Genomic DNA, 20,319 nt, shown 5'->3' with positions numbered 1-20,319 from the left:
ATAGATGTATCATATATATATGTACTGTATATAGATATGGTGTACTCTATCTATATATATATATATCTATATATGTATATAGATCGATAGAGTATAGATAGTTGCACCATATATATAGATACGGTGTACTCGATAGATATATAGATAGATAGATAGATATGGTGTACTCTATTTATATATATCTATATATGTATATAGATCGATAGAGTATAGATAGTTGCATCATACATATAGATACGGTGTACTCAATAGATAGATAGATGATAGATAGATATGGTGTACTCTATATATATCTATATATGTATATAGATCGATAGAGTATAGATAATTGCATCATATATGTGTATTGATACAGTGAACTCTATAGATAGATAGATAGATAGAAAGTGAAACACGTGCACTGAAGACAAATTCTCCAGCTTTACAGATAACTGAGCTCTTGCTGTCACACATGACTGTGTTCGGTCGTATAGCTGAAGGCATGAAAGTGTTTTCAGCAACACAGAATCCTGTGCCATCTATAAGGGTGATGCTAATTTCTGAGAACTGCAGAGAAAGAGCCTAATAACATAATTTCATGTGACCGAGCAGCATTCCGCGACCTCTCGTCACACACAGGGGCCTAAAGTGCTATCTAAGCAGCTCATCCTGACAGATTAAATGATAGCAACAGAGGAATACATTTTCTAGATGAATGGGCCTCAGCCTCAGCACGTGAGCCATCCTTGCACTCATGTGCGTGATTGATAATGGCTCGTCAGTCCCACTGCCTAATGTACCTGAACGCAATAATCCAGCCCCACAACTTAGTTATTTTAATTAAAGCGAAAGTCTGCAGGCAAATGTGAATAAAGGAGAGAGGTATTTTCCTCTGCAGGATTTGTATTTCAGAGTCACCAAAGCACATGTGCAACGCAATGCAATGCATCACGTGTCGCAATGTGTCGTCGGTGGCACAGATGTGCAGCGTTTACGTCACTCAGTTACCACACTGCAGTTCCGTTCCCTGCCAACGTGTCGTTTTTGGAGAGAGGAGAAATAAGAAAAGCAGGTTCAATCAGCGCCTCCCAAAAGCAAGCTTTTGGAACTAGTTTGTTCCCCTGCTGCCATTGCTCAAATACAACCGGTGATCATAAGTTGTGACCTTGTTTCTCACACACAATGCGTGCAACCGCTTGTCCCCAGCGGGGTTGCGGCAAACCAGAGCCTAACCCGACAACACACGGCGCGAGGCTGGAGGGGGAGGGGACGCACCCTGGCCGGGACCCCAGTCCGTCGCAAGGCACCCCGAGAAGGACTCGAACCCCAGACCCACCACAGAGCAGGCCCCGGCCAAACTCACTGCACCGCCATGCCCTCCGCCATGTTTCTCATTATCCCTAAATAAATGTTTAAAGAAATAATACAGATTAATATTACATTTTATTACAAAACTATTGGGGCTTTTAGCTGTTAGGTGACAGCTCTATCCACTATGCCTCCCGCTGTCCCAGTTATGAAATGACCTTCATCATCCAGTAATTTATATTCACTAGCTGGACATGTCTACCTTTGGCCAGGTACCGGTATTGCGTTGAGCAAAACACGCAGGTATTTCCGCAGTTTTGCTTTGCTAAGGTTATAAACAAAAGCTGTGAAAACACCATTCAAAGTACAGCTGTACTCCTAAACATGCACGTGATTTTCACGTGGAGTTCCCTAAAGCTACGATGACTTAGATAACTTTCACGACAGCGTTCGCTTGCCGCACGCCAGTAAAGCCCTCGACATTGTGTAATGTTCTGAAGACATTTTGTACTTTCTCGGTGTCGGTGTGTACAGTACGAAGGAGCCGATGCTGCGATAAAGCCCGGAGCAGTGGTGAAATGGTGATTAATGGCGCTGTTAGCGTTGAGTGCCGGCTGAGGCCTGGGTGTGAGCCGGGATCCCAGAACCCGCGACTGTCCCAGTGCCATGTGTGTCTCTCAGATTAAAACCACAAGAGTTATGGAAGTCCGCACTCAACTTTCTCTTTTTAGCAGAGGGTGGCTGCGGAGCCCGGCCTTTGTCTGCGCTAATGCTTCTTCATTTGTGTCACACCTTGAGCTTCCTGTGACCGTGAGCCTCCTTCACGGTCCAGCGCACACGCAGCCCTTGGCATCGGGAGGGGGGACGCGCGGGTCATTTGAGCACCCGCCACAGGAGGCGAGCATCACACGCTCTTACGCCGAGGATCTGGCCTCCTGGTACGATGTCCTTTGCGGCCCATGTGGAAGCATGCGAATCTCCGAGGAGGGAGGCGTTCGTGTGAGATGTCTGTCTTCTTTGGCAAGTTTTCTGTGCCGGAAAGCCAACGTGTAGGTGCTCCGCGTATAGAACCGGGGACCAAGCGAATATCGTGTTTTTATTCCATATATTAATAAGGGATTTAGCTGGGGGGGTGTCTTCGCAAACGCAGCGGGAAAACTTAAATGTACAGATTGTCTCCCGCTGGCTTTGTTGATCACATTCTTTTTCTTGTAGAAAAAAATGGCTCGAGGCTCCTGCAGAAGGTCGTACTACGCACGCTTTTCCTTGAACCCTGGACATGTGTAACAAGAGGAGGCCGAGACGGTCACGTGCGGTGCTCGTGAGGAGGGGTTCATGAACGGGCAGGTGTGTCAGGGGACAGAGGGACAGGGGGGGAAAAGGGGCACAGGGAACTGGTGTCGAGAGGTGGTGCTCCGGGTGCGGGATCGGGGTCGGCGAGGTGCTCGGGCTCGTGCTTCCTGGTGCTCCGGCTTCGTCTCCGGCATCCAAGCTTCACGCTCTATCTTTCCCTTACTGGTCCGCCCGAGGGAAGAACTAGAGGACCTGCTTAGATTTCGGTGTCGTTTCTCCGCCCCCCGCTCCGCCTGGCCCTTAGCCCGGCCCGGCGTGCTACACCACGATACACACCCTGTGCGTCCGTTTTGGGATTCGGGTGCCAATGCTAAGGATTGCCGTTTCGATACCTTTGGTCCTTCAACCAAGGGTGCTGCCTTGAGTGCTTGCTGGTTGTCGGTCCCTGGGTAAACTGTCGTGGTGTTGACAGTGTGGAGAAAGAGGACCCCAACCCCCGTTTGTCCTCTGATGTCCATCGCCACTTCTGCGCCAATAGAAAGCTGTCGCTCCCCATTCTGTGATCAGACACGTTGCAAGGGAGCTAAGATTCTCCACCTCAGGCACACACGTGCCCACAACACCGGCCCCATCTTAACCCCTGGACCACCCATCCCCTTTGGGGCAAACACCGCTTTCCTACCTACCCCTGTCGTGCCCTTGGCAGCTGTGCAAACGGAGGCTGTCTCATGTCCCCAATCAAGTGGGTCAACCATCTTCCGTAGGTTCCTCTAGGTTCCTCGCCCCTTCCCGGTGGCCCCCGGTTCAGCACGCAGAGGTGTGAACTGACATGGCTAACGGCAAAGAATTCCCACCTCGTGGCTGTCAAGCACGTTTCCCGTGACTTTATACCGCAAATTACCAAATATCGTTGCAGACATTTTTCAGCTGAACTTTCCGCCATTTTTCTTCCCAGTCGAGAACTTCTGATATTATGCTCACACTCACGACATTTGTCACTTTTAAAGCCGTCGTAATTCTTCTTGAGGAAATGACGGCATTCTTTCAACATTCCCACGTGTCCTCGTTGAGTTACTGCAGACATTTTGAGCAGCTGATCTATCGCAGGAAAGAAAAGAATCTGGAAGCAGCGGCACCCTGCACACATTAACCAGGGTTCTCCACACTTTCTCCACATGTTCACCAGAGAACTCAGGATTGTCTCAGGGTTCTCCCTCGCAGCAGTGTACCGTGTTACAGAGGCTGTGTTACTGTTTCTGTGGACGACTCAGATGTGTAAATGACACAGGCTGAGTCGACTCATCCCCCACACTCTGTGAAAGTCCCCCAAAAAAACTTTGATGAAAGTTTTGTTTGGTCTCAGGCCAGTCGGAAAGTAAGGAGCTCCATCCTGGCTTATCCTCCCACCTGGAGCCCGCTGGCTCTCCTCACACGGACAATAAACCTCCCCACAGATTTCTTCCTGTAGTCTTCATGCAAACATTTTTGCAGGAAGTGAGTCCCAGTAGTTATTGCAGCCTTTGTATGTGCGTCATTTTGTTCTTCGTGCTTTTGATCTTCTTCTCGCAAATTTCACACATCGATAAGCTATTCTAGCTGGCACATCGGTTAGCGACCGCAGAACGGCACTGCAGCTGTCTGTGGCTCGGGGGTCGGACCTGTGTCCGTGCGCCTGACGTGGATGTTATTCTAGCTGTTCGACGTTATTTATCTTTCGTTTCGAAACATTCTTCTCTCCGGTTTCCAGTTTGGTCTGTTTTTTTCACCACGCCTGCTGTTTCATGTAATAACAAACTGTCGAGCCCTGAATTATATCCTCTCCTCCTGTGTTATTGTATGAATTTTAGGCAGAGGACAGGGGCTCGGCCAAGAGGGCTTTTCGTCCGTTTCCTCCGCCGCGGCTTTTTAATGACGTTCCTTTCAGATCCGGCACACTAACTATGCAGATGTAGGAGTTTTTCCTCGCAAAGATACGGTGACGTCTCCGCTCGCACCATCCCACGAATTAGCTTGGCAGAAGCCTAGCTGAGGGCTCAGTGCACCAAAGGCCAAGAGGAGCTGCGCAGAAAGGACTCTGCACCAGATGTAGACTCGTGGCTCTCTGAGCTGAGCCCCCGACCACCCCAGTTCCACAACCGCACTGCTGAGCCGTGCCTGAAATACCCCGGAGAGGGCTTGCGTCACATTAGAGCTGGAACTGGAGAGCTGACAATGCCGTGGGATACTAACAGTGGCCGAGTGCTGTGCCAGCTCGCTCCCGGCACGTCAGCCGCGGTGCTGCAGGCTGCTGGGAACATGTCACCATCCCCCAGTTGGGGGAACGGTGGGGGCTGCTTGGCTTGAGGCCCTACCTCGGATCACGGTGTCGGAGCGGTGCCGGTGACTAACGGGGACCTGCCTGTCGCTGCCGGGGATACAGGAGGAGCCGCGGGCATGGCGGGGAGGGCCGGAGGGACGCCACCGTGGTGACAAGCGCCTGCACTCGGGACGCAGGGGGGTGGCGGCTGAGGACAACGTCCGAAGCACCTCGACAGCCTGCAGGCACAAGAGCTAAAAAGGGGGAAGAAAAATTCGCCACTTGGGTGCAGTGAACGAAAACCAAGCGCCGTGGTAACGGTTTGAGGGCAGGTCACCGAACCCCAGGCAAACAGGAACACTCGGCTATGACATGCCGTCCAATGTTTATTTCCTTTTAACACTGAAACTTGTTCTGGGAAAAGGAACTTCGTGTCCTCTGATGTTCCTTCTAGATATTTCATGTGGTCTTTTTTTTTTGTCGGACGAGGAAATGAACATGTGCGTACCAGAGGCATTCGCAAGCTGATCAGCAGAGAAGGAGGAACAGGAACAGAGATCAATCTGTGCCCTTTCAGAGGTGCCTGTTGTAACACACACTAGCCATAGCAGAACGCTGACCCCAAGTGAGGAGGCTGTCCTTTTGTGTTGCGTGTGTACAATACGGTTGGCTGCGCTTTCCCAAACACCAAAGGCTTTGTGAGGCTACGCAGGCCGTTGCACACAGCCAAAGGTCAACTGAGCGTTTCGAAATCGCTGATTCGTCGAGGCTGCAGTTCAGAGGCGACGCCGCGGCTTCTTTTCCTCTTGGCCTTAGAACTGTTAGAGCAATAAAATCTTTGTGTAGCGAGCTCCCTCTTCAGCCCTCGGCTTTGTTCACATTGTCCGCGGCGCTCTTCGACAAAGGGATGGTCCTCCAGACACACTTAACACCGCTGCAGCTGCCAGCCCCCAGTGAACAGATGGATGACTGATCTGTCTCAATCAGAAAGTCGAGATGCAAAAGTTGCCCTTTTCTATCCTCTTTACATCGCTGTCCTTCTGGTCAGGGCTGCTCATGCCTTCCCGTTGGCATATCTTTCACGTTATGTTTCGTTTCTTCTAATATTCACCAGTCACACAGCACGCACCGAAAACGGTAACCTTTGCTGCCAGTTAATTTCAGAAGTGGCTTCTCAGATGTGGCTTCGTGCAAATAGTCACACGAGATTTTATGGAAGCGCACAAGTTCCACGGTGTATTAATGGGCTCTTATCTGGAGGATACCAAAGAATCGTGTTTTTTTTTAACAGCCGATCAAACTACCCGATGACTCATTTCGGTCCCTGAAATGCAATGCTGTGCATTGAGTTTAAAGTAGAGTTATCACGCGGAAGGATCAGACAGTAGCTGAGTTTGTCAGACAGCAGTGTATTTGTGAGAAATGTGCATCTGCAGGGCTAGTGGGCCTCAAGTTCAGTTGTTTACGTGATGCTTTTCTTCTACTTACATTGGTTTACCCATTGATTTACCCATACCCGTGCGGCTGGATAACTTATAAGTGGAACAATTTTTGGGCAAGGGTATCGCAGCAGCAGACGGGAGTCAAACCTGGGTTGTCCGAGCGGACGGCACCAGCTCTAAGCACCATGCGACCTGCTGTCCCATGTGCTTTTCAGACGTTGCCACGAATGCGTTTTCTCATCCAGCGCACGTGTTCGTGCCTAGGGACAGCGCGGCAAACCCAGCGTTTCCTCCACACACTTTCAAATGATGTGATTGCATTTACCGGGTCCCTTCGTGTTCACATGGAAATTATCGCAGTTTGAGGGCAGAGCAGCCACCGCTAATGTACTTGAAACAATAGCATCGCCGTACACGACACTAATTTAGTACCCATTGAAACGTACAGCCGGTACTTGGCCTTAAACGGAGTTAAGGGTGAAATGAAAGAGCGGGAGGAAGTTCACGGACGCGGGGGGTCATTTGTGCGGCTAAACTTTCCCATGTCTGTTGAGTGTTGCCTGCAGCCAGGCTTACTGAACTCCGTCACACCTCCACGCGCTCACCGAACCCTCAATATTTCTGACACGGCTGGCTGAACTTTACAGCAGCGGTGCCTCCGTGTGTATGAGTCGCTGCCGCTGACATCTATGATTCATATTTTTAGATACAAGCAGTACAGTTGCGAGCCCGGTAGTCACCAGTTCTAAATAATACTTGATCCTCTCCGCTGGCTGGGGTAATTTTCGGCACAGTTAAAAATTCTGAGCAAATGGCACGCGGCAGAAACAGATTATTAAATGGGGGAAAGCAATGAGGTGTCTGTGTACATCTAAACATCCCCCAAGGCGAGATAATACCGCCTAAGAATATGACTCATATACTGACAATGCTTGCGTCTAAGAAGAAAAATAAAGTTAAGAAAAACAGTAATAAGGGGAATATATAACACAAGCTGTGTGGCATTGTCAGATGTCGTGTTCCCAGATTTTTAGGGGATGGGATTACTTGGTGCGATTGTGGGATTCATTGTGCACTGAGGGGGGGGAGGGTGCCAAATCCCCTTTTCAGGCACCCCCACTTTATCCGTGCCCCTGTGCTGTTTACATTGAAATGCCAGCGACTGGCTCTGCGCTCGTGTAATCTCGATGACAAACATTTTTTTTTTTTTTGCGAGGCAAATTGAATTCAGACAAAGAATGTGAAGGCTTTTTCAGTCTGAAGGAGCTGGGCTTGGACTGCATGAAAGTCACAGATGAGATGTGAAGAGCGTTCGTAACAAGTGCGGTCAGGTGACCAGAGGGTCCCGCAACATCCCATGCTTAACGCTGACATCAGCAACTGAATAATTCATCCTCGACTCCCGGTTTTAAATATTGATGGCAGAAAAGCCCAGGATTGCAGCAAATGGGCTGATCGCTGTGCAACGTGAAGGGAAGCCCTTTATACGAACTTATCGTACTGTGATGTTAGTTTACAATCGGCTGAACGCCTCAAGTCACCTGGTTATTGCCGACCGTTTCACCGAGCCGTTGGACACGGTTTCATTGTTTCGCTTTGCTATTTTGTCATTTAAGTCAAGAAAGCGCGGAGGCCACTGACTTTAGTATGCAGCTAATTAGGGATTGGCACAGGTGGAGGATGGGAAAAATTTAGGTCAGCTATGCTGCTGAGCGGAGATGCAGAAAAAAGGCCTGGTGCCATGGGGGTGGGGGGATGGGAGGCACAGGGAGGGGCGGAGAGTAGCCCTGCTTCTGTCCTCATTGTTTCCCTCTCCCGTCTCTTCTCCGAAGCCTGCGCGTCTGCTCCGTGGAGGCGCTGGGCCGGGCCGAGACACCGGGAATCGTTTAGTGAGTATGGCGAGTGTGGGAGGAAAGGAATGTGCGCCCAGATAAAAGAGCGAGCGAGACAGAGAAAGAAAGTGAAAGAAAAACAGAGCAGCGAGTGGGGGTGGCGAACGACGGAGATGGAAAGGTCAATGAGACCAAGAGAATGACAGGGGGCACCTGAGAACGAAATATTGTGAAGCGGATGTCTTTGGGGGGGGGGGGGGGGGGGGCATGGGGTGTGGCGGAGGAACGGGCGCTGAAAAGGATAGGGGTTGAGACGAATGAGAGAGGTGGGAGGAGATGGAAATAGAGGGAGAGAGAGGGAGTGACAGACAGTGGGAGAAGGGAAAAAAGAGCCTGATAGGCAAGCAGCCCACTCCTTGCCTAATGTTCCCCATTAAGCAGATTTTTAATGGCTTTCGCAGGTCTCGCTGAGGAGAACATCTATTCCTATCACAAAGCAGCCTACACACCTCGCTCTGACGAGGCCACTGGCTGACAATCTGCGGGGCGGGCAGGCGGGCGGGCGGGCGAGAGAGGGAGACAGAGAGAGACGGAGACAGAGAGCCAGCGGGAGGCGTAGAGGCCCTAATAATACAGACAGAGAGAACAGAAGGTAAGAGCAGTGTACACATGCTCACAATGCAGCCCATCATCCCTAAGGTGGGTATTACAGCCCTCGAGCTGAAGCAGAACTCTTCAGCAGGGCCCAAAATATTCTTCAATTTGCTCCTCTTTTTTGCTCGCTTTCCCCTCCCACCGGCACCATTCAACACCCTGGCCCACTCCCTCCTCTCTCCCATTGTCTTCATTGTGTGCCCCATCTTTGTCCTCTGTCTCCAACCATCCACCCTTTTGCAAGCTCTGCCCTCTCCTGCTCACTCCTTTTATCAGACTCCCCTGCTCTGCCCTCTCTCCCACCTCTCACTCCACACCTCTCCATTTGCCCAGCTCCCCCTCATTGACCCCAGGGTCTTCCTCCCCTCCTCTTTCTCCATACCCGTTGGAAGCGGGAGCTGCCGTGCGTCCGTTGCCATGCAGCACGCCCCACTGCTTCAAGCGATCTAGAGGACTGCCGTGGAGGACTGAGCAAACGGATCGACGGGGTTTCAATCCACGCGTCCGTAGTGTTCTGCTGAGTGTTACGTCTCAGGATGCGCAAGAGCCCATCGTAATTCTCACATTCAACCTCAAGGAGATGCTGCGCAGCGATAACATATGTTTCCAAGGAAACCTCCGAAAAGCCATCCCTGAGATTACCTGGTAGCATCACCATTAACCGGGCAGAGAATAGCCTCATTATTTGGACAGCATCAGTGACAAAAGCAGAAATTGACAGAGCATTTTAAATGGAAGTTTTGTCAGTTTCCACCCATCCACCCATCCATCCATCCATCCATCCATCCGACTATCCAATTTTCATTCTTATTCCGTGATTGATCATTTTAATTTCTGAAAATTAAAAAAAAAAAAAAATCTATGCATACTGTATGCTGGCACCTTTCTGCAAATTAAAATACAAGCATAAATTAATGATAAATGAAGCACTTAAGAGTCCAAGTGATGGATTTAAAATGCTATTGAGTCACAAAGGCTGCAAAATGAACTCACACAGATGACCCTGTGGCCTGGCTGGTAGGCAACCACATTCAGTATCACTTGACCCACTCTGCTTTCACCTCTGACCCAGCGAGGCCTATGTCACGTGAACTTTACTGGTCTGGATCAATCGATCATGACCAATGCCCTAGACAGACAGCTTAGAGCTAAAAGGACAAATGGTATTGAGCACTGTACCGCTGTTGATGTCAATTGTTACACTGGATTGGGGTGGAGCAAATGTAGCAGGTGGACCTCACTGAACTGGTGGACTCTACAACCCCCAGTCCGTAAAACGAGATGACATCTGACTAGGATCTGGGTTACATCCACGAATTCGTTTGATTTTGTAGCATGATGTATGATGATACGTCACTGGTGCACATTATTGCTCTTGACGTTCACTTGAAATATCGTGCAACGGACAGAAGCCGGATCGCAAAGTGTAAGGGTTGTAGACTTTATGAAGAGCCTTCTCAATGAAAGTGTTCTGAAGTTATGACATTTCCAAACTGCGTGGAAAAACTTCCATTCAGGTCATGTTCATGGTCTTTAGTCAGGAGAAGTGAAACTGGATGCCCTTCTATATATGTGAAATCCTTAGAATTCTAGATCACAGTCTCGGGACAACAGAAACCTGTTTATTGTCATATCTAGCATGAGCAAACTGGTTTCCATGGCAGCCAGAGCAGTGATAACCAAAACAGTGGCGGCATTCTTAGCATTACTGAATCAGTTAGAATTGCATCTTCTTGCAAGCAAAGGCACAATGAGGACTGAACAAAGTCTGGTGCTTCTGCAAAGCAATGGTCCATTCACTCAACTCTGCACCCGAGACCTGGGGAAAGCCCAGCTCACAATACGAAAGTCGAGGCTTGATCGTTCCAGTCAAGGGTAAATTCACACACTTACATAAGACAGGTTGAAACAGGTCAAAAGGCTCAGCGTTTGGCAGTGTAATTAATACTCCTGTCTCGCCTTTTTCTCGATGTAGGTGGAAAGACTGCGCCGCCCAGCATGTCTAAAGAATGAGATGCCACCCTTCGAATGTCCTACAAATGACAGTAGATGCTCGTGGGTGCAGAGCAGAGGTTCAGAGGTCAAACTGATTTCAACAAGAGGTTTGAACACGAGTAGACAATGGGTACAAAGTTATGAGCACCAGCGTGGAGGCAGACCAAAATGATTTGCACAAAACAGGACCGGAGCTCTAATAAAGCACGTGTAGATTTGTGGCTGAGGTGATACCCCTGACGGCAGCATGCAGCACCTGCAGCACGTTCCAGGTCATTCGGAGGCCGCAACGAGATGATCTAAGTGGACTGCTGTCCGTGTAATTCTGAGTGAATTTTTCCCGTGGGTCTCTGCAGGGTACAGAGATGTGTGCTTCCTGTACCCCAACCTGGCAGAAACAGTAATATCCTTGACATCAGGTTGTTTCCTCCTTGGTTTCATTCCTCTCCCCACCTCCTCCCATCTTTGCTCTTAAAAAAGAAAGGCAAACTAATTTCCATGCAAATGGAGTTTAGGGCTGCTGCCCAGGGACCCCACGGAATTGCAAATATTTTATCTCTGCCTGGAAGCCTGCTGCTACTGCTCCTTCTCTAGTCCATCCACCCTTCATCTCTTCTCCCTCCCATTTTCTCCCTCTCAACCACAACCCGCATTCTTGGCTGCCCGGTGTCTCAAGCAGCTGCCGGGTCACCGCGGGCCACCGGGGCTCAGCTTGTTCCGCAGCTCGCCGGCTCTCCCGGGCTGGCCGCCAGTGGCAGGAGCAGATCTGACGGAGGGAGGAATTGGGGAGCCGAGCTGATTAATTAAAAAAGGCAATCTTCCTTTTCCACCCCTCATTTCTCACCTTCCACCTGTGCCTCTCATCGTCCGCCTTCCTGTCTATGTCGAGCAGCCAGTCAGTCTTCTGAGAAACCCTCTTGTTATGCAGTGTGGGGGGGGGGGGGAGTTGTGGTGGCAGCATTTTAAAAATGTACATTGACTTTTACATCATTCAAAACAGAGCAACATCATTAGAGGCACAGATGGTCAATGTGTAATGCAGTTAGTTGTAGTCGCTGAATTGTCAGGAACACTGAAAGCTCCGATTACATGATCTAATTCTCTTTTTTTTTTTTTTTGCAGCCCTTTTGTCTCACTCTCGCTCCGTCCTGCAGAAGGAGAAGACGCGCAGTGCCGAGTGGGAGAGAAATTCAAATGAAGGACATGATTCTATTCTGGGCTGCAGCACAAGTGGCTGCGAGGACGGCTCTGCGAGCGTCTGGGACAAAAGCAAGGCGATAGAGATAGCTTTGCTGTTTTTTTTTTTTTTTTTCCCTTTCCCCAGTGCGGAGGAACATAAAGATTGAATGAAGGCATAAATAATTCAGCTCCGGCATTCGCCACGAAAACTGAGTTTTTTAGAGCAGGAGTACGGAAATCAATGCTCCTGGTGTCTTCTTGTACATGTGGCAAACAGGGGAATGGAGTGCAGGTTGCCTCTCTGTGTGTGTGTGTGTGTGTGTGTGTGTGTGTGTGTGTGAGGCTGTCAGCAGTTCACCTGACTGGCGTACCCCGTATATTCCCTATCTGGCGAGGATGCAGTTGGTCTAAACGTATGGCGAGGGATCTCGGGATAAGATGTAGGGGGGGAAGCGCAAACCTTCAGCGGGTTTTGGAAACACACGCTCAACGCAAACAGAAAAACACAGGGATGAGAAAATCGGGCTTCGCTTTACAGAACGTAACTGCTGCAGGAAACGCTTGCCCTCACACCGAGTGTTTTTAACAAAGTCAGGAGGCAGGGTGAAGCCAGAACTGTGTCTGTGTTGTCTAAATAAAAGGACACGGCTGTTAAAAATACGAAGTGCTCCCGCAATAAGCTTCGTAGCACAATTTCAGGCCAGCCTCCCAGCGAAGCAGCGCATGGCGACATCATCTCTTCAGAAATCCCACCGTTCCTGTACTATTTTCAATGCGTTTAAAATTGGCAGCGCCCGCGTCGCTTCGCCGCGTTCCAGAAGAACAGCGCGCGGATTCGTCGCCGCTCCTCGCGTCGCGGCACGGTCGCCGTCCCCGAGCGCGGCTCTACGAGGGCTGACATTTTGTCGGGACAGAAGAGCCAAAACAAAGGCGAATCCCGGGAGAGCGAGCGCATGTGCGTAAGCACACGTGTGCGCATGTGATACTCGGTGACTTCACAATATCGGAATGCGGCGGAGAATTTTCGAGACCGTGTTGTTGCCGCGGGGGAAACGCAGCCCACTGAGAGAGCGGTTTTGCAGCTCTCTTTGTTTTTTGCGGGGGGAAGCATTGTGAAGGCACGCTTTGTATCCGAGAAAAGAGCGATAACGGTGACAGCACAAATCTCAGAGCGTTATTTTACCCCGCACAAATCGTCCTTGCCGAGGTGGCGAAGAACATAGCAGGCTGCGGTTGGCCGCTGGCTCTGCTCAGCGGTGTGTAGGTGACATAGCTGGCAACGACTCGTGATGAGTCTGGGGGGGGTAAGGAGTGGGGGTGCGGGTCCCTTAGGACGGGCAGCGAGTGGGTGCCAGAGGAAACTCTTTGATTTCGCTTTCAGATAGTGGGTGTCACCCTTGGCAAGGTAACGCAAGGTTAATGCTGTGCCACTTTGTTTTTCCCACTGCACCCGAGTAAACAAATGTTTGCTGGCTGTTTACACCCCCAGGAGATGAAAGCGAAGCAGCGGAGAAGCGCCGCGAGAGAGAGGAACGACAAGCAGGAAACATACGGGGCCGACTTCGCGCTCCAGTTGAGCCCTCCGTCCACCCACCGAGCGTGCAAATGCCGACCCACGTCCCCCTTTCCGTCGCTCTCCCTCTCCCACTCAGCCGCCAGTGTCCACTGTGGAGGTGAGGGGTCAGCGTCGACCACTGTGCACGGGACCCCCGCCCCTCAGCCCCCTCCATCGCGTTCCACTGCTGATGGCAGCTCACATCCCACTTCCTCTGCAGTTCATTGTGCCTCCTTTTTACATTCAGCACACACACACACACACACACTCATCGTCTGAAACCACTTGTCCCATATGGGGTCACGGAGAGCCGGAGCCTAACCCGGCAACACAGGGCGTAAGCCTGGAGGGGAAGGGGACGCACCCAGGACGGGACACCAGTCCGTCACAAGCAGGACTCAAACCCCAGACCCACCAGAGAGCAGGACCCGGTCCAACCCGCTGCGCCACAGTGCCACCGTGCCACCGCGCCCCCGTATTCAGTACATTCTATGTAAATCACTTTTTTTATGAATTTATATTCTCTTGTCATAAGTTTTTCACGAGAAGCATTTCGATAGCAATCTTTTTCTTCCATTTTCCTTCCAAACATTATTAGTTAAATTTCGCAACAAAAAGAGCGACAGTAATTTTAATACTTAATTTTAAAAAAATCACCGGCATAGACAACAATTTGGGAATAAAATGAAAACCTGTTACCTTTCTGCATTTCTAATTTTCGCAGCCTGCTCTGCTTTATACTGTATTTTTGTTATGTAGGTCATACAGTCCCTCCAGCGAGTTGACACTCTGCTCAAACAAACTGAGTCAGTGCCACAGATATTGTTCTTAAGTTAATAAATGTAGTGTTTTTTCTATTGTAGGCAGGGGTCCGGTTGACACGTACTCTGACTAGAAGTGTGTCAAGACAGTGATGGTATTTGGGACTCGGTGCTAATACATAATAGACCCCCCGACATGGCCAGACACCTTGTGTGTGGACTCTGTGGACCTAACAATTGTCTCGTCCATGGCCAAAACTCAACCGACAGCACCTGACTCTGGTCCAGCACCTGACTAACTGCTCACCCTTTAAAAGACCCTCCTCAGCTCCCATACCTTTGCGGAATCTCGTCAGAGACAACCGCCCTCCCTCGTGACGTCCAGTGCACACTCAACACTTGTTCTTCGTTCTCGTCTTCCGGTTTTCATCCCTTCGCTTTGTTTCCCAACCACGTCCACGGACCTTCGTTCAAACGCCGACCGCCGAGCGACCGACCTTTCGCTTCGTCCCCTCACCTCATCCATGGATCCTCACTCTGACTCCGACCGCCGATCGACCGACCAGTCGCCTGTCCCCGACTCCGAGAACTTTGCCTTATCCCCTGAATCCAGACGAACGACTCCGCACTTGGGTCCCGCCGTCCCGGTTCTCTCGGCCCTGTATGACAACGATAAGGAGCTCTTCACAATCAGCAGTGCACTTCCACTGCAAGACTCCTCATGAGGGAGGTCACGGGGGTCCCAAATGGAACGGGGGAGGTGGTGCCAGTTGAGGAGATGGGCAGAGGTGGTACGGTGAGCCCTGCTGCATGCTCAGGGATGAGCACCATCTTTTCATTAGGCAACTTTATCATTTGCCAGTTCTGCTTTAATTGGGGGTTGGAGAATGTGATGGTGCATCAGATACTAGTGGAGAGCATAAAGGTGCTATGCTGCTGTCTTTCCCTCGCTTCCAGGGCCTGTGGGAAACCGGTTCCCCCCTCAGCAAGCCGCAGCTCTGCAAAAGAGTAAGTCGGGGTCTATCAAAAGCCAAGACCTTTGGCCTTGCCTTTGGACAGGCGCTAATCCTCCTCTCATGTTGCCTTCCGCCGCTCATCCTGGCACGAAAAAGCAGTTGTCATGACTGAACGCGTTAAGTGGCGTTCAGCAGAGTCAGCTATCTGAAGCTCTAGCAGTGAACCAACAGAAGGGTGGCTCTGATGGCTTCGTGAAAGCAGTGCCTGCAGCGCGATGCATCAGCATTAGTCTTCTCCCACAACCCCGAGCAGCTAGGTCTTCCATCCCCCCAGGTGTTGTCAAGCCACACCGGGCACTGGCCTATTTCTCACCCCCGCAAGTCCTCCGCATGGTGAAATAATGACCTCGAACCACTTCCTGCTGTACTTCTCAAGAAATTTAAAAAAAGAAAAATGTCGTGCGTCTGGGAGGTCCCTCGCGCATGCTTGAGAGAAGATGACCAATGAGCAGCAGGCCGTTTGCATAACAGGGGGAAGATACACGCGAGGCTGTGAAAAGGGGCGTACGGGAGCCATTGCTCGGTATGGTCCTATGTAGGTCACCTGAGGCCCCTGGGTAGCTTCAGAGCCTGCACTCCTTTCCACTGAGGAGGCTACATTTGACCATGAGCTCTACCGCTCCTGTACTCTGTACACTGTCTTCTCACACAAGTTTCAACAAATACTTATGATAGAGGAAATGAACATGTACCATTTACATGGCATTCCTCATCACTTGGTTATAACAACAAGACAGGACTTCCCAATCGATGACTGGTTCTTACCAAGCATGGAGTTGCCTCACCTGCATTGTTCTGCAGAGCATGTGTTATTTGACATTTATTTATTTAGCTGAGCCTCTTGTCCAAAGCAACTTGTAATTTTTCACTGCATCAATTCATGGTAAGCACCTTGCTCAAGGGTACTGCAGGGGGAGGTGAGACTTGAACTTTGGTCCTTTGAGTGTGAGGTGGCTGCTCAAAGCCCCACACTACCTGCTGGCCTACTTTCACTCTTGTTTTAAAATTAGCCTGTTTCAGTGTAAATCTAACATGCAAGTGGCAGTACTTTCCAGTGCATACTATCGGAAATCAGAGAGGCCCAGAATTTTGCAGTGTGCTCTGTCTTCTGGATGCCAGAAAGAGGAATCACTTTCTCCTCCAACCCTGTGGAACCATGCTTCTGTGGGTAAGGGCATGGCAGAAAAGGCTTTAACCACTGATGAAAAACTTGTGAATGAAAGGCAGATGGGGGGGTGGGGAGATGGGAGTTAATGGAATCAAGGAGGCATCTGTTGCCCATCATAGCTGAACATGAAGGACCAGGAGTCTGAGGAGCCAAGGATGTGGGAGGGGAAGATGGGGGAGGGTCAGCACGAAAGGTTCGGTGAAGGTTAGAGGTGAGGAGTGGGAGAGCAGGGCAGCACAGTGGGAGGGAGCAGGTTGGAGGGTGAAAGAAAAGGATCAAGGTTCTGGGCAGACTGCACATGTGGGTTCAGTCCAGTGCTTTGAACTTTCACTTTTCTTGTCCCGTGGTCCTTGACACCTTTCCTTGCCAGTTAAGTAGAGAAGATTGAAGATCTCTGTCTCTTGCTATAGGTGTGTGCTGCTGTGTGTCCACTCTTTCACGCCTGCGTGTACAAGCAACGGGAAGTCTAGTGGCTAGAGCCAATGCTTTCTGCTCGAAGGACCGAGGTTCAGCTCCTGCTGTTGCATCCTTGAGCAAGGTACTTACCCTGAATTGCTCCAATAAAAGTTAGATTGCCGAATGAAGGCATAAATCACTGTAAGCTGCTTTGGAGAAAAAGCATCGGATAAATAAATAAAAACAAGAAATGAAGTGGAATATGGATGTGCAGATCCAGCAATTCGTGGCTGTGTGTGTCCGTGCGAATGTTCCCACGTGTCTGTGTGTGTCTGCATTCCAGTGTGTGGCTCTTGTCTGGAGAGGGGAAGGCTGAGTGCTCTTGTGCACAGTGGGCTGTCCTCAAGCCCACACCCAAAACCCACTGAGCCAGGGTCACACCCACCCACGCAGCCGCCCCCATCCCCACCCCCACCGCACAACACGGCAGCTTTAACTTCCTCCGAGAGACACCCCCGGGACCCCTGTCAAACAGACCAGAGTTGCAGTGCCACTCTTGCACAGTGAGGCATCGCTCGCGGCAGCTCAATGGATCGGGTCTGGCCCCGTCGCGACCCGTGCCTCGCGACGCCGCTGCCTCGGCGGCTCCCCACGCACTCTGCCCACAGGGCTTCCCGTCACGGGGGCCCGAGCAAGCGGGCGGCAAGCCGTTGCCACCCACTCAAGTGCGCCTCCCCCATCAGCCAGCAGCCGGTCCGGCAAGCGGAGCCTGACCACTTGTGACTAACAGTCGAGGGCTCTCTGCGTGACTCGCCCACGCTCGCTCCTGGTGTCACGCGGCGCCAGCGTCCCCTGTGTAAAGAGCAAAAAGGCAGACTGCAACCTCTCGCTCCCGTCCCTGCATGTGGCGCACTCACTCTGGGCTTGTCATGTGAGCGCCTCGACCTGTCCTGCTGCACGCTGCCTCCGCTTTCTCCTTTTAAGTAGAAATGCCTCTTTGGGAGGGAAAATAGGGTTTGCAGGAATCGTCCTTTTTTCCTCTGCAAATCACTGTGAAAATGCGGGATGTGGAAAGTTTTCCGGAGAAACTCATTGGAAAGTATGTGAAGAGATGTGTGTCAGTGTTTAATTATCCTGCCTTCCATTCAAGTACCATTACCATGTATGGTTGTTTGGGAATCTCTCCGTGTGTGTGTGTGTGTGTGTGTGTGTGTGTGTGCGCGTTTCTCTGAGGAGGAACAACAGCTTCTTGGGGCTGACTGGGGGTGGCTTTTTAGCTATGACCTTGCACTGGGCCCTCCTAGCCACATGGGAGGGCAAATCCTGTCTCTTCATCCATACCAGACTGACTCAGAGGACTTGGGAACATGCCAGTTCCTTGAACTCAATTGCTTGTCTCCATCTGACTGGCGAGTTTTAGAAATTTCTGGCAAAAGGTGTCACATGGGGCTTGCCTGGGAACTGTTTCAAAACGATTTTGTGCTGGTAGACAAAGGTGTTGCAATGGGTAGGAGTATCCACACCTTGTTCATCTTGGGCGTAGACCATACTTTGTCCTGGCCGACCCAATAAAAGAACTATTGGCTACTTTCTCTTGCTCCTTCTGCAGAATCCTGCACTGTCTTGAAACTTTCACTTACCTCTGGGGCCAAGGGTCCAAAACTATAAAGGTGCAGGTGCTAAAGTGGTTAAAGCCATAAAACATGTAGCCTCAAGGTCACTAGCTGAAGAATTAGAAGGAGCCCTACTGCGAGTCAAGTTACAATTGTTTGAAGATACAATGGAGATTCATTTTCCAGTTTACTTCTGAAATTTCTGTCTCTTGTGGATTGAACCTGACTTGTGTTTTCTTACCGTTCCAGTAGGGGCCAGGACCGCCTTAATTCTTCTGACTTCCACAGTGTTTACAGCTCACGTCTGGTGCTTGTGGGTGTCGGTCAAGAACAAGATGAGGAACGTTGGATCCGCTGGTTTGATGAGTTGCCAGAAACTGACGATGAACGTGAGCTGGCGGAGAGAGTGTATTTTCAGTTTCGTTTGAAGGTTTAGAAGGTTTCATTTGAAGGTTTATTTTCAATGTCGCTTAAAGTTAACGAAAATTTGTAGGAAGTATTTTTTTAGCTATTTTAACTCCATAAACAAACCATGCGACACCTGTGCTATGAAGCTTTTCTTGATTGTAACGCAGGGATGCAAGTGATCTTGAATTTATAAAGAAATGGATTTACAAACATATGAGGAGCTATTGTCTATGGCAAGTGGCAAAGTTCCAGACACGTGCACTTTGGAACTGGTCAATTAGCTCGGCAGTGTTTATCAAACTCAACCAGAACCCTCCGCAGTACATAAACAGTGTACTTACACTCTTCCTACTAAAACTAAATAAAGACTCCTTATGTTTCAGCGTATTACTGCAACCTTCAGTCCCCCTTCCCCCAGCCTCACGATCATCGGTACAAAAAAAATGTTCCAAGAGATTAACCCACATATTAATCCATTCTGAACAAAAAGGTTTCTTAGAAGGCATCCACACTTCAGCGCAACCCCCGAGAAAGTGTTTGTTAAATTTCATTTGCATTTTTTTATCCCAGTCCTTCAACGACTTGGAGCGAGTCCACCTTTTGTGAATTGGGCTTAGATCATCAGTTTATTTAATGAATTCCCAGTGATGCAAATTGTTACTTCGGCTCTCTTCTAAGGAAGCCTAGATAAAGTAAAGTTTACAAAACCTGGGAAACGCCCCGTGCCGCAGATATTCCATCCTCCGGCCTGTTTTCGGTAACTGCTTATTCATTCAAAGTCATGGTGATCTGGACCCGATCCCAGGAAACTCGCTGAGAGGTTTAAGAGTCACAAACTCACTTGAAGAGAGAGCGAAATTTCAGGGCAAAGAAAAAGACCAAACAAACAAGCGTGAGACAGCCTCCTAGAAACTTTCGTTATTGTACTACGTGCAAACGCCGTTACGAAGTCTTTACGCATTACTTCATTTGTGCAAGTAAAGGAGAGGCTCTGCATTGAAACAGTGGGAAATGACCGAGGAACGCGTTTTTACGTGGAGTTCACCTTTCTAAATGGAAATGAAATTTAGAGCAACCCTCCGACTCTGACCTTGGCAGCTTTCGATGTTTGCAACCTTCTGCTTCTCCTTCCCCTAATCCCGTTTTATTTCTGCGTGTAGCAGCCTCCCCCAGTTCCCCCTTCTTCCCTTTACATCCCTGAGTCCCTGCACTCCCCTCCCCCCTATCCTTGAGCCCCCCCCCCCCGCCCCATTGTTCGCTCCCCCATCACCCCGGAGCTCTGCGTGCCTTGCACATTCCTTCACACTGACTCTCCATGTTTACACTGAGGTCCCCCTCCCAGCAGAGGACAGCACTCAGTGCTCCTTTCTCTGGGACAAACGACCCTCCCTCTGCAGCATCGCTGTGGTCTTTTGCGCCTTCTG

The 20,319-nt window shown here is 50.1% G+C and overlaps 1 long non-coding RNA gene across 1 annotated transcript in view; it reads right to left on the bottom strand.

Moving 5' to 3' along the window:
* LOC108919948 (uncharacterized) overlaps positions 1-20,319 on the bottom strand; it is a 40,759-nt gene that overhangs the window by 9,965 nt on the left and 10,475 nt on the right. Inside the window, exon 2 of the long non-coding RNA XR_001964966.1 lies at positions 18,729-18,881. This is a non-coding gene — a long non-coding RNA (uncharacterized LOC108919948). The remainder of the gene's footprint in view (positions 1-18,728; positions 18,882-20,319) is intronic.

The sequence above is a fragment of the Scleropages formosus genome, chromosome 9 (assembly GCF_900964775.1).
Source record: "Scleropages formosus chromosome 9, fSclFor1.1, whole genome shotgun sequence".
Taxonomy (NCBI): domain Eukaryota; kingdom Metazoa; phylum Chordata; class Actinopteri; order Osteoglossiformes; family Osteoglossidae; genus Scleropages; species Scleropages formosus.
The sequence above is the reverse complement of the archived record's forward strand: the minus strand, read 5'-3'. Positions and strand labels throughout refer to the sequence as shown.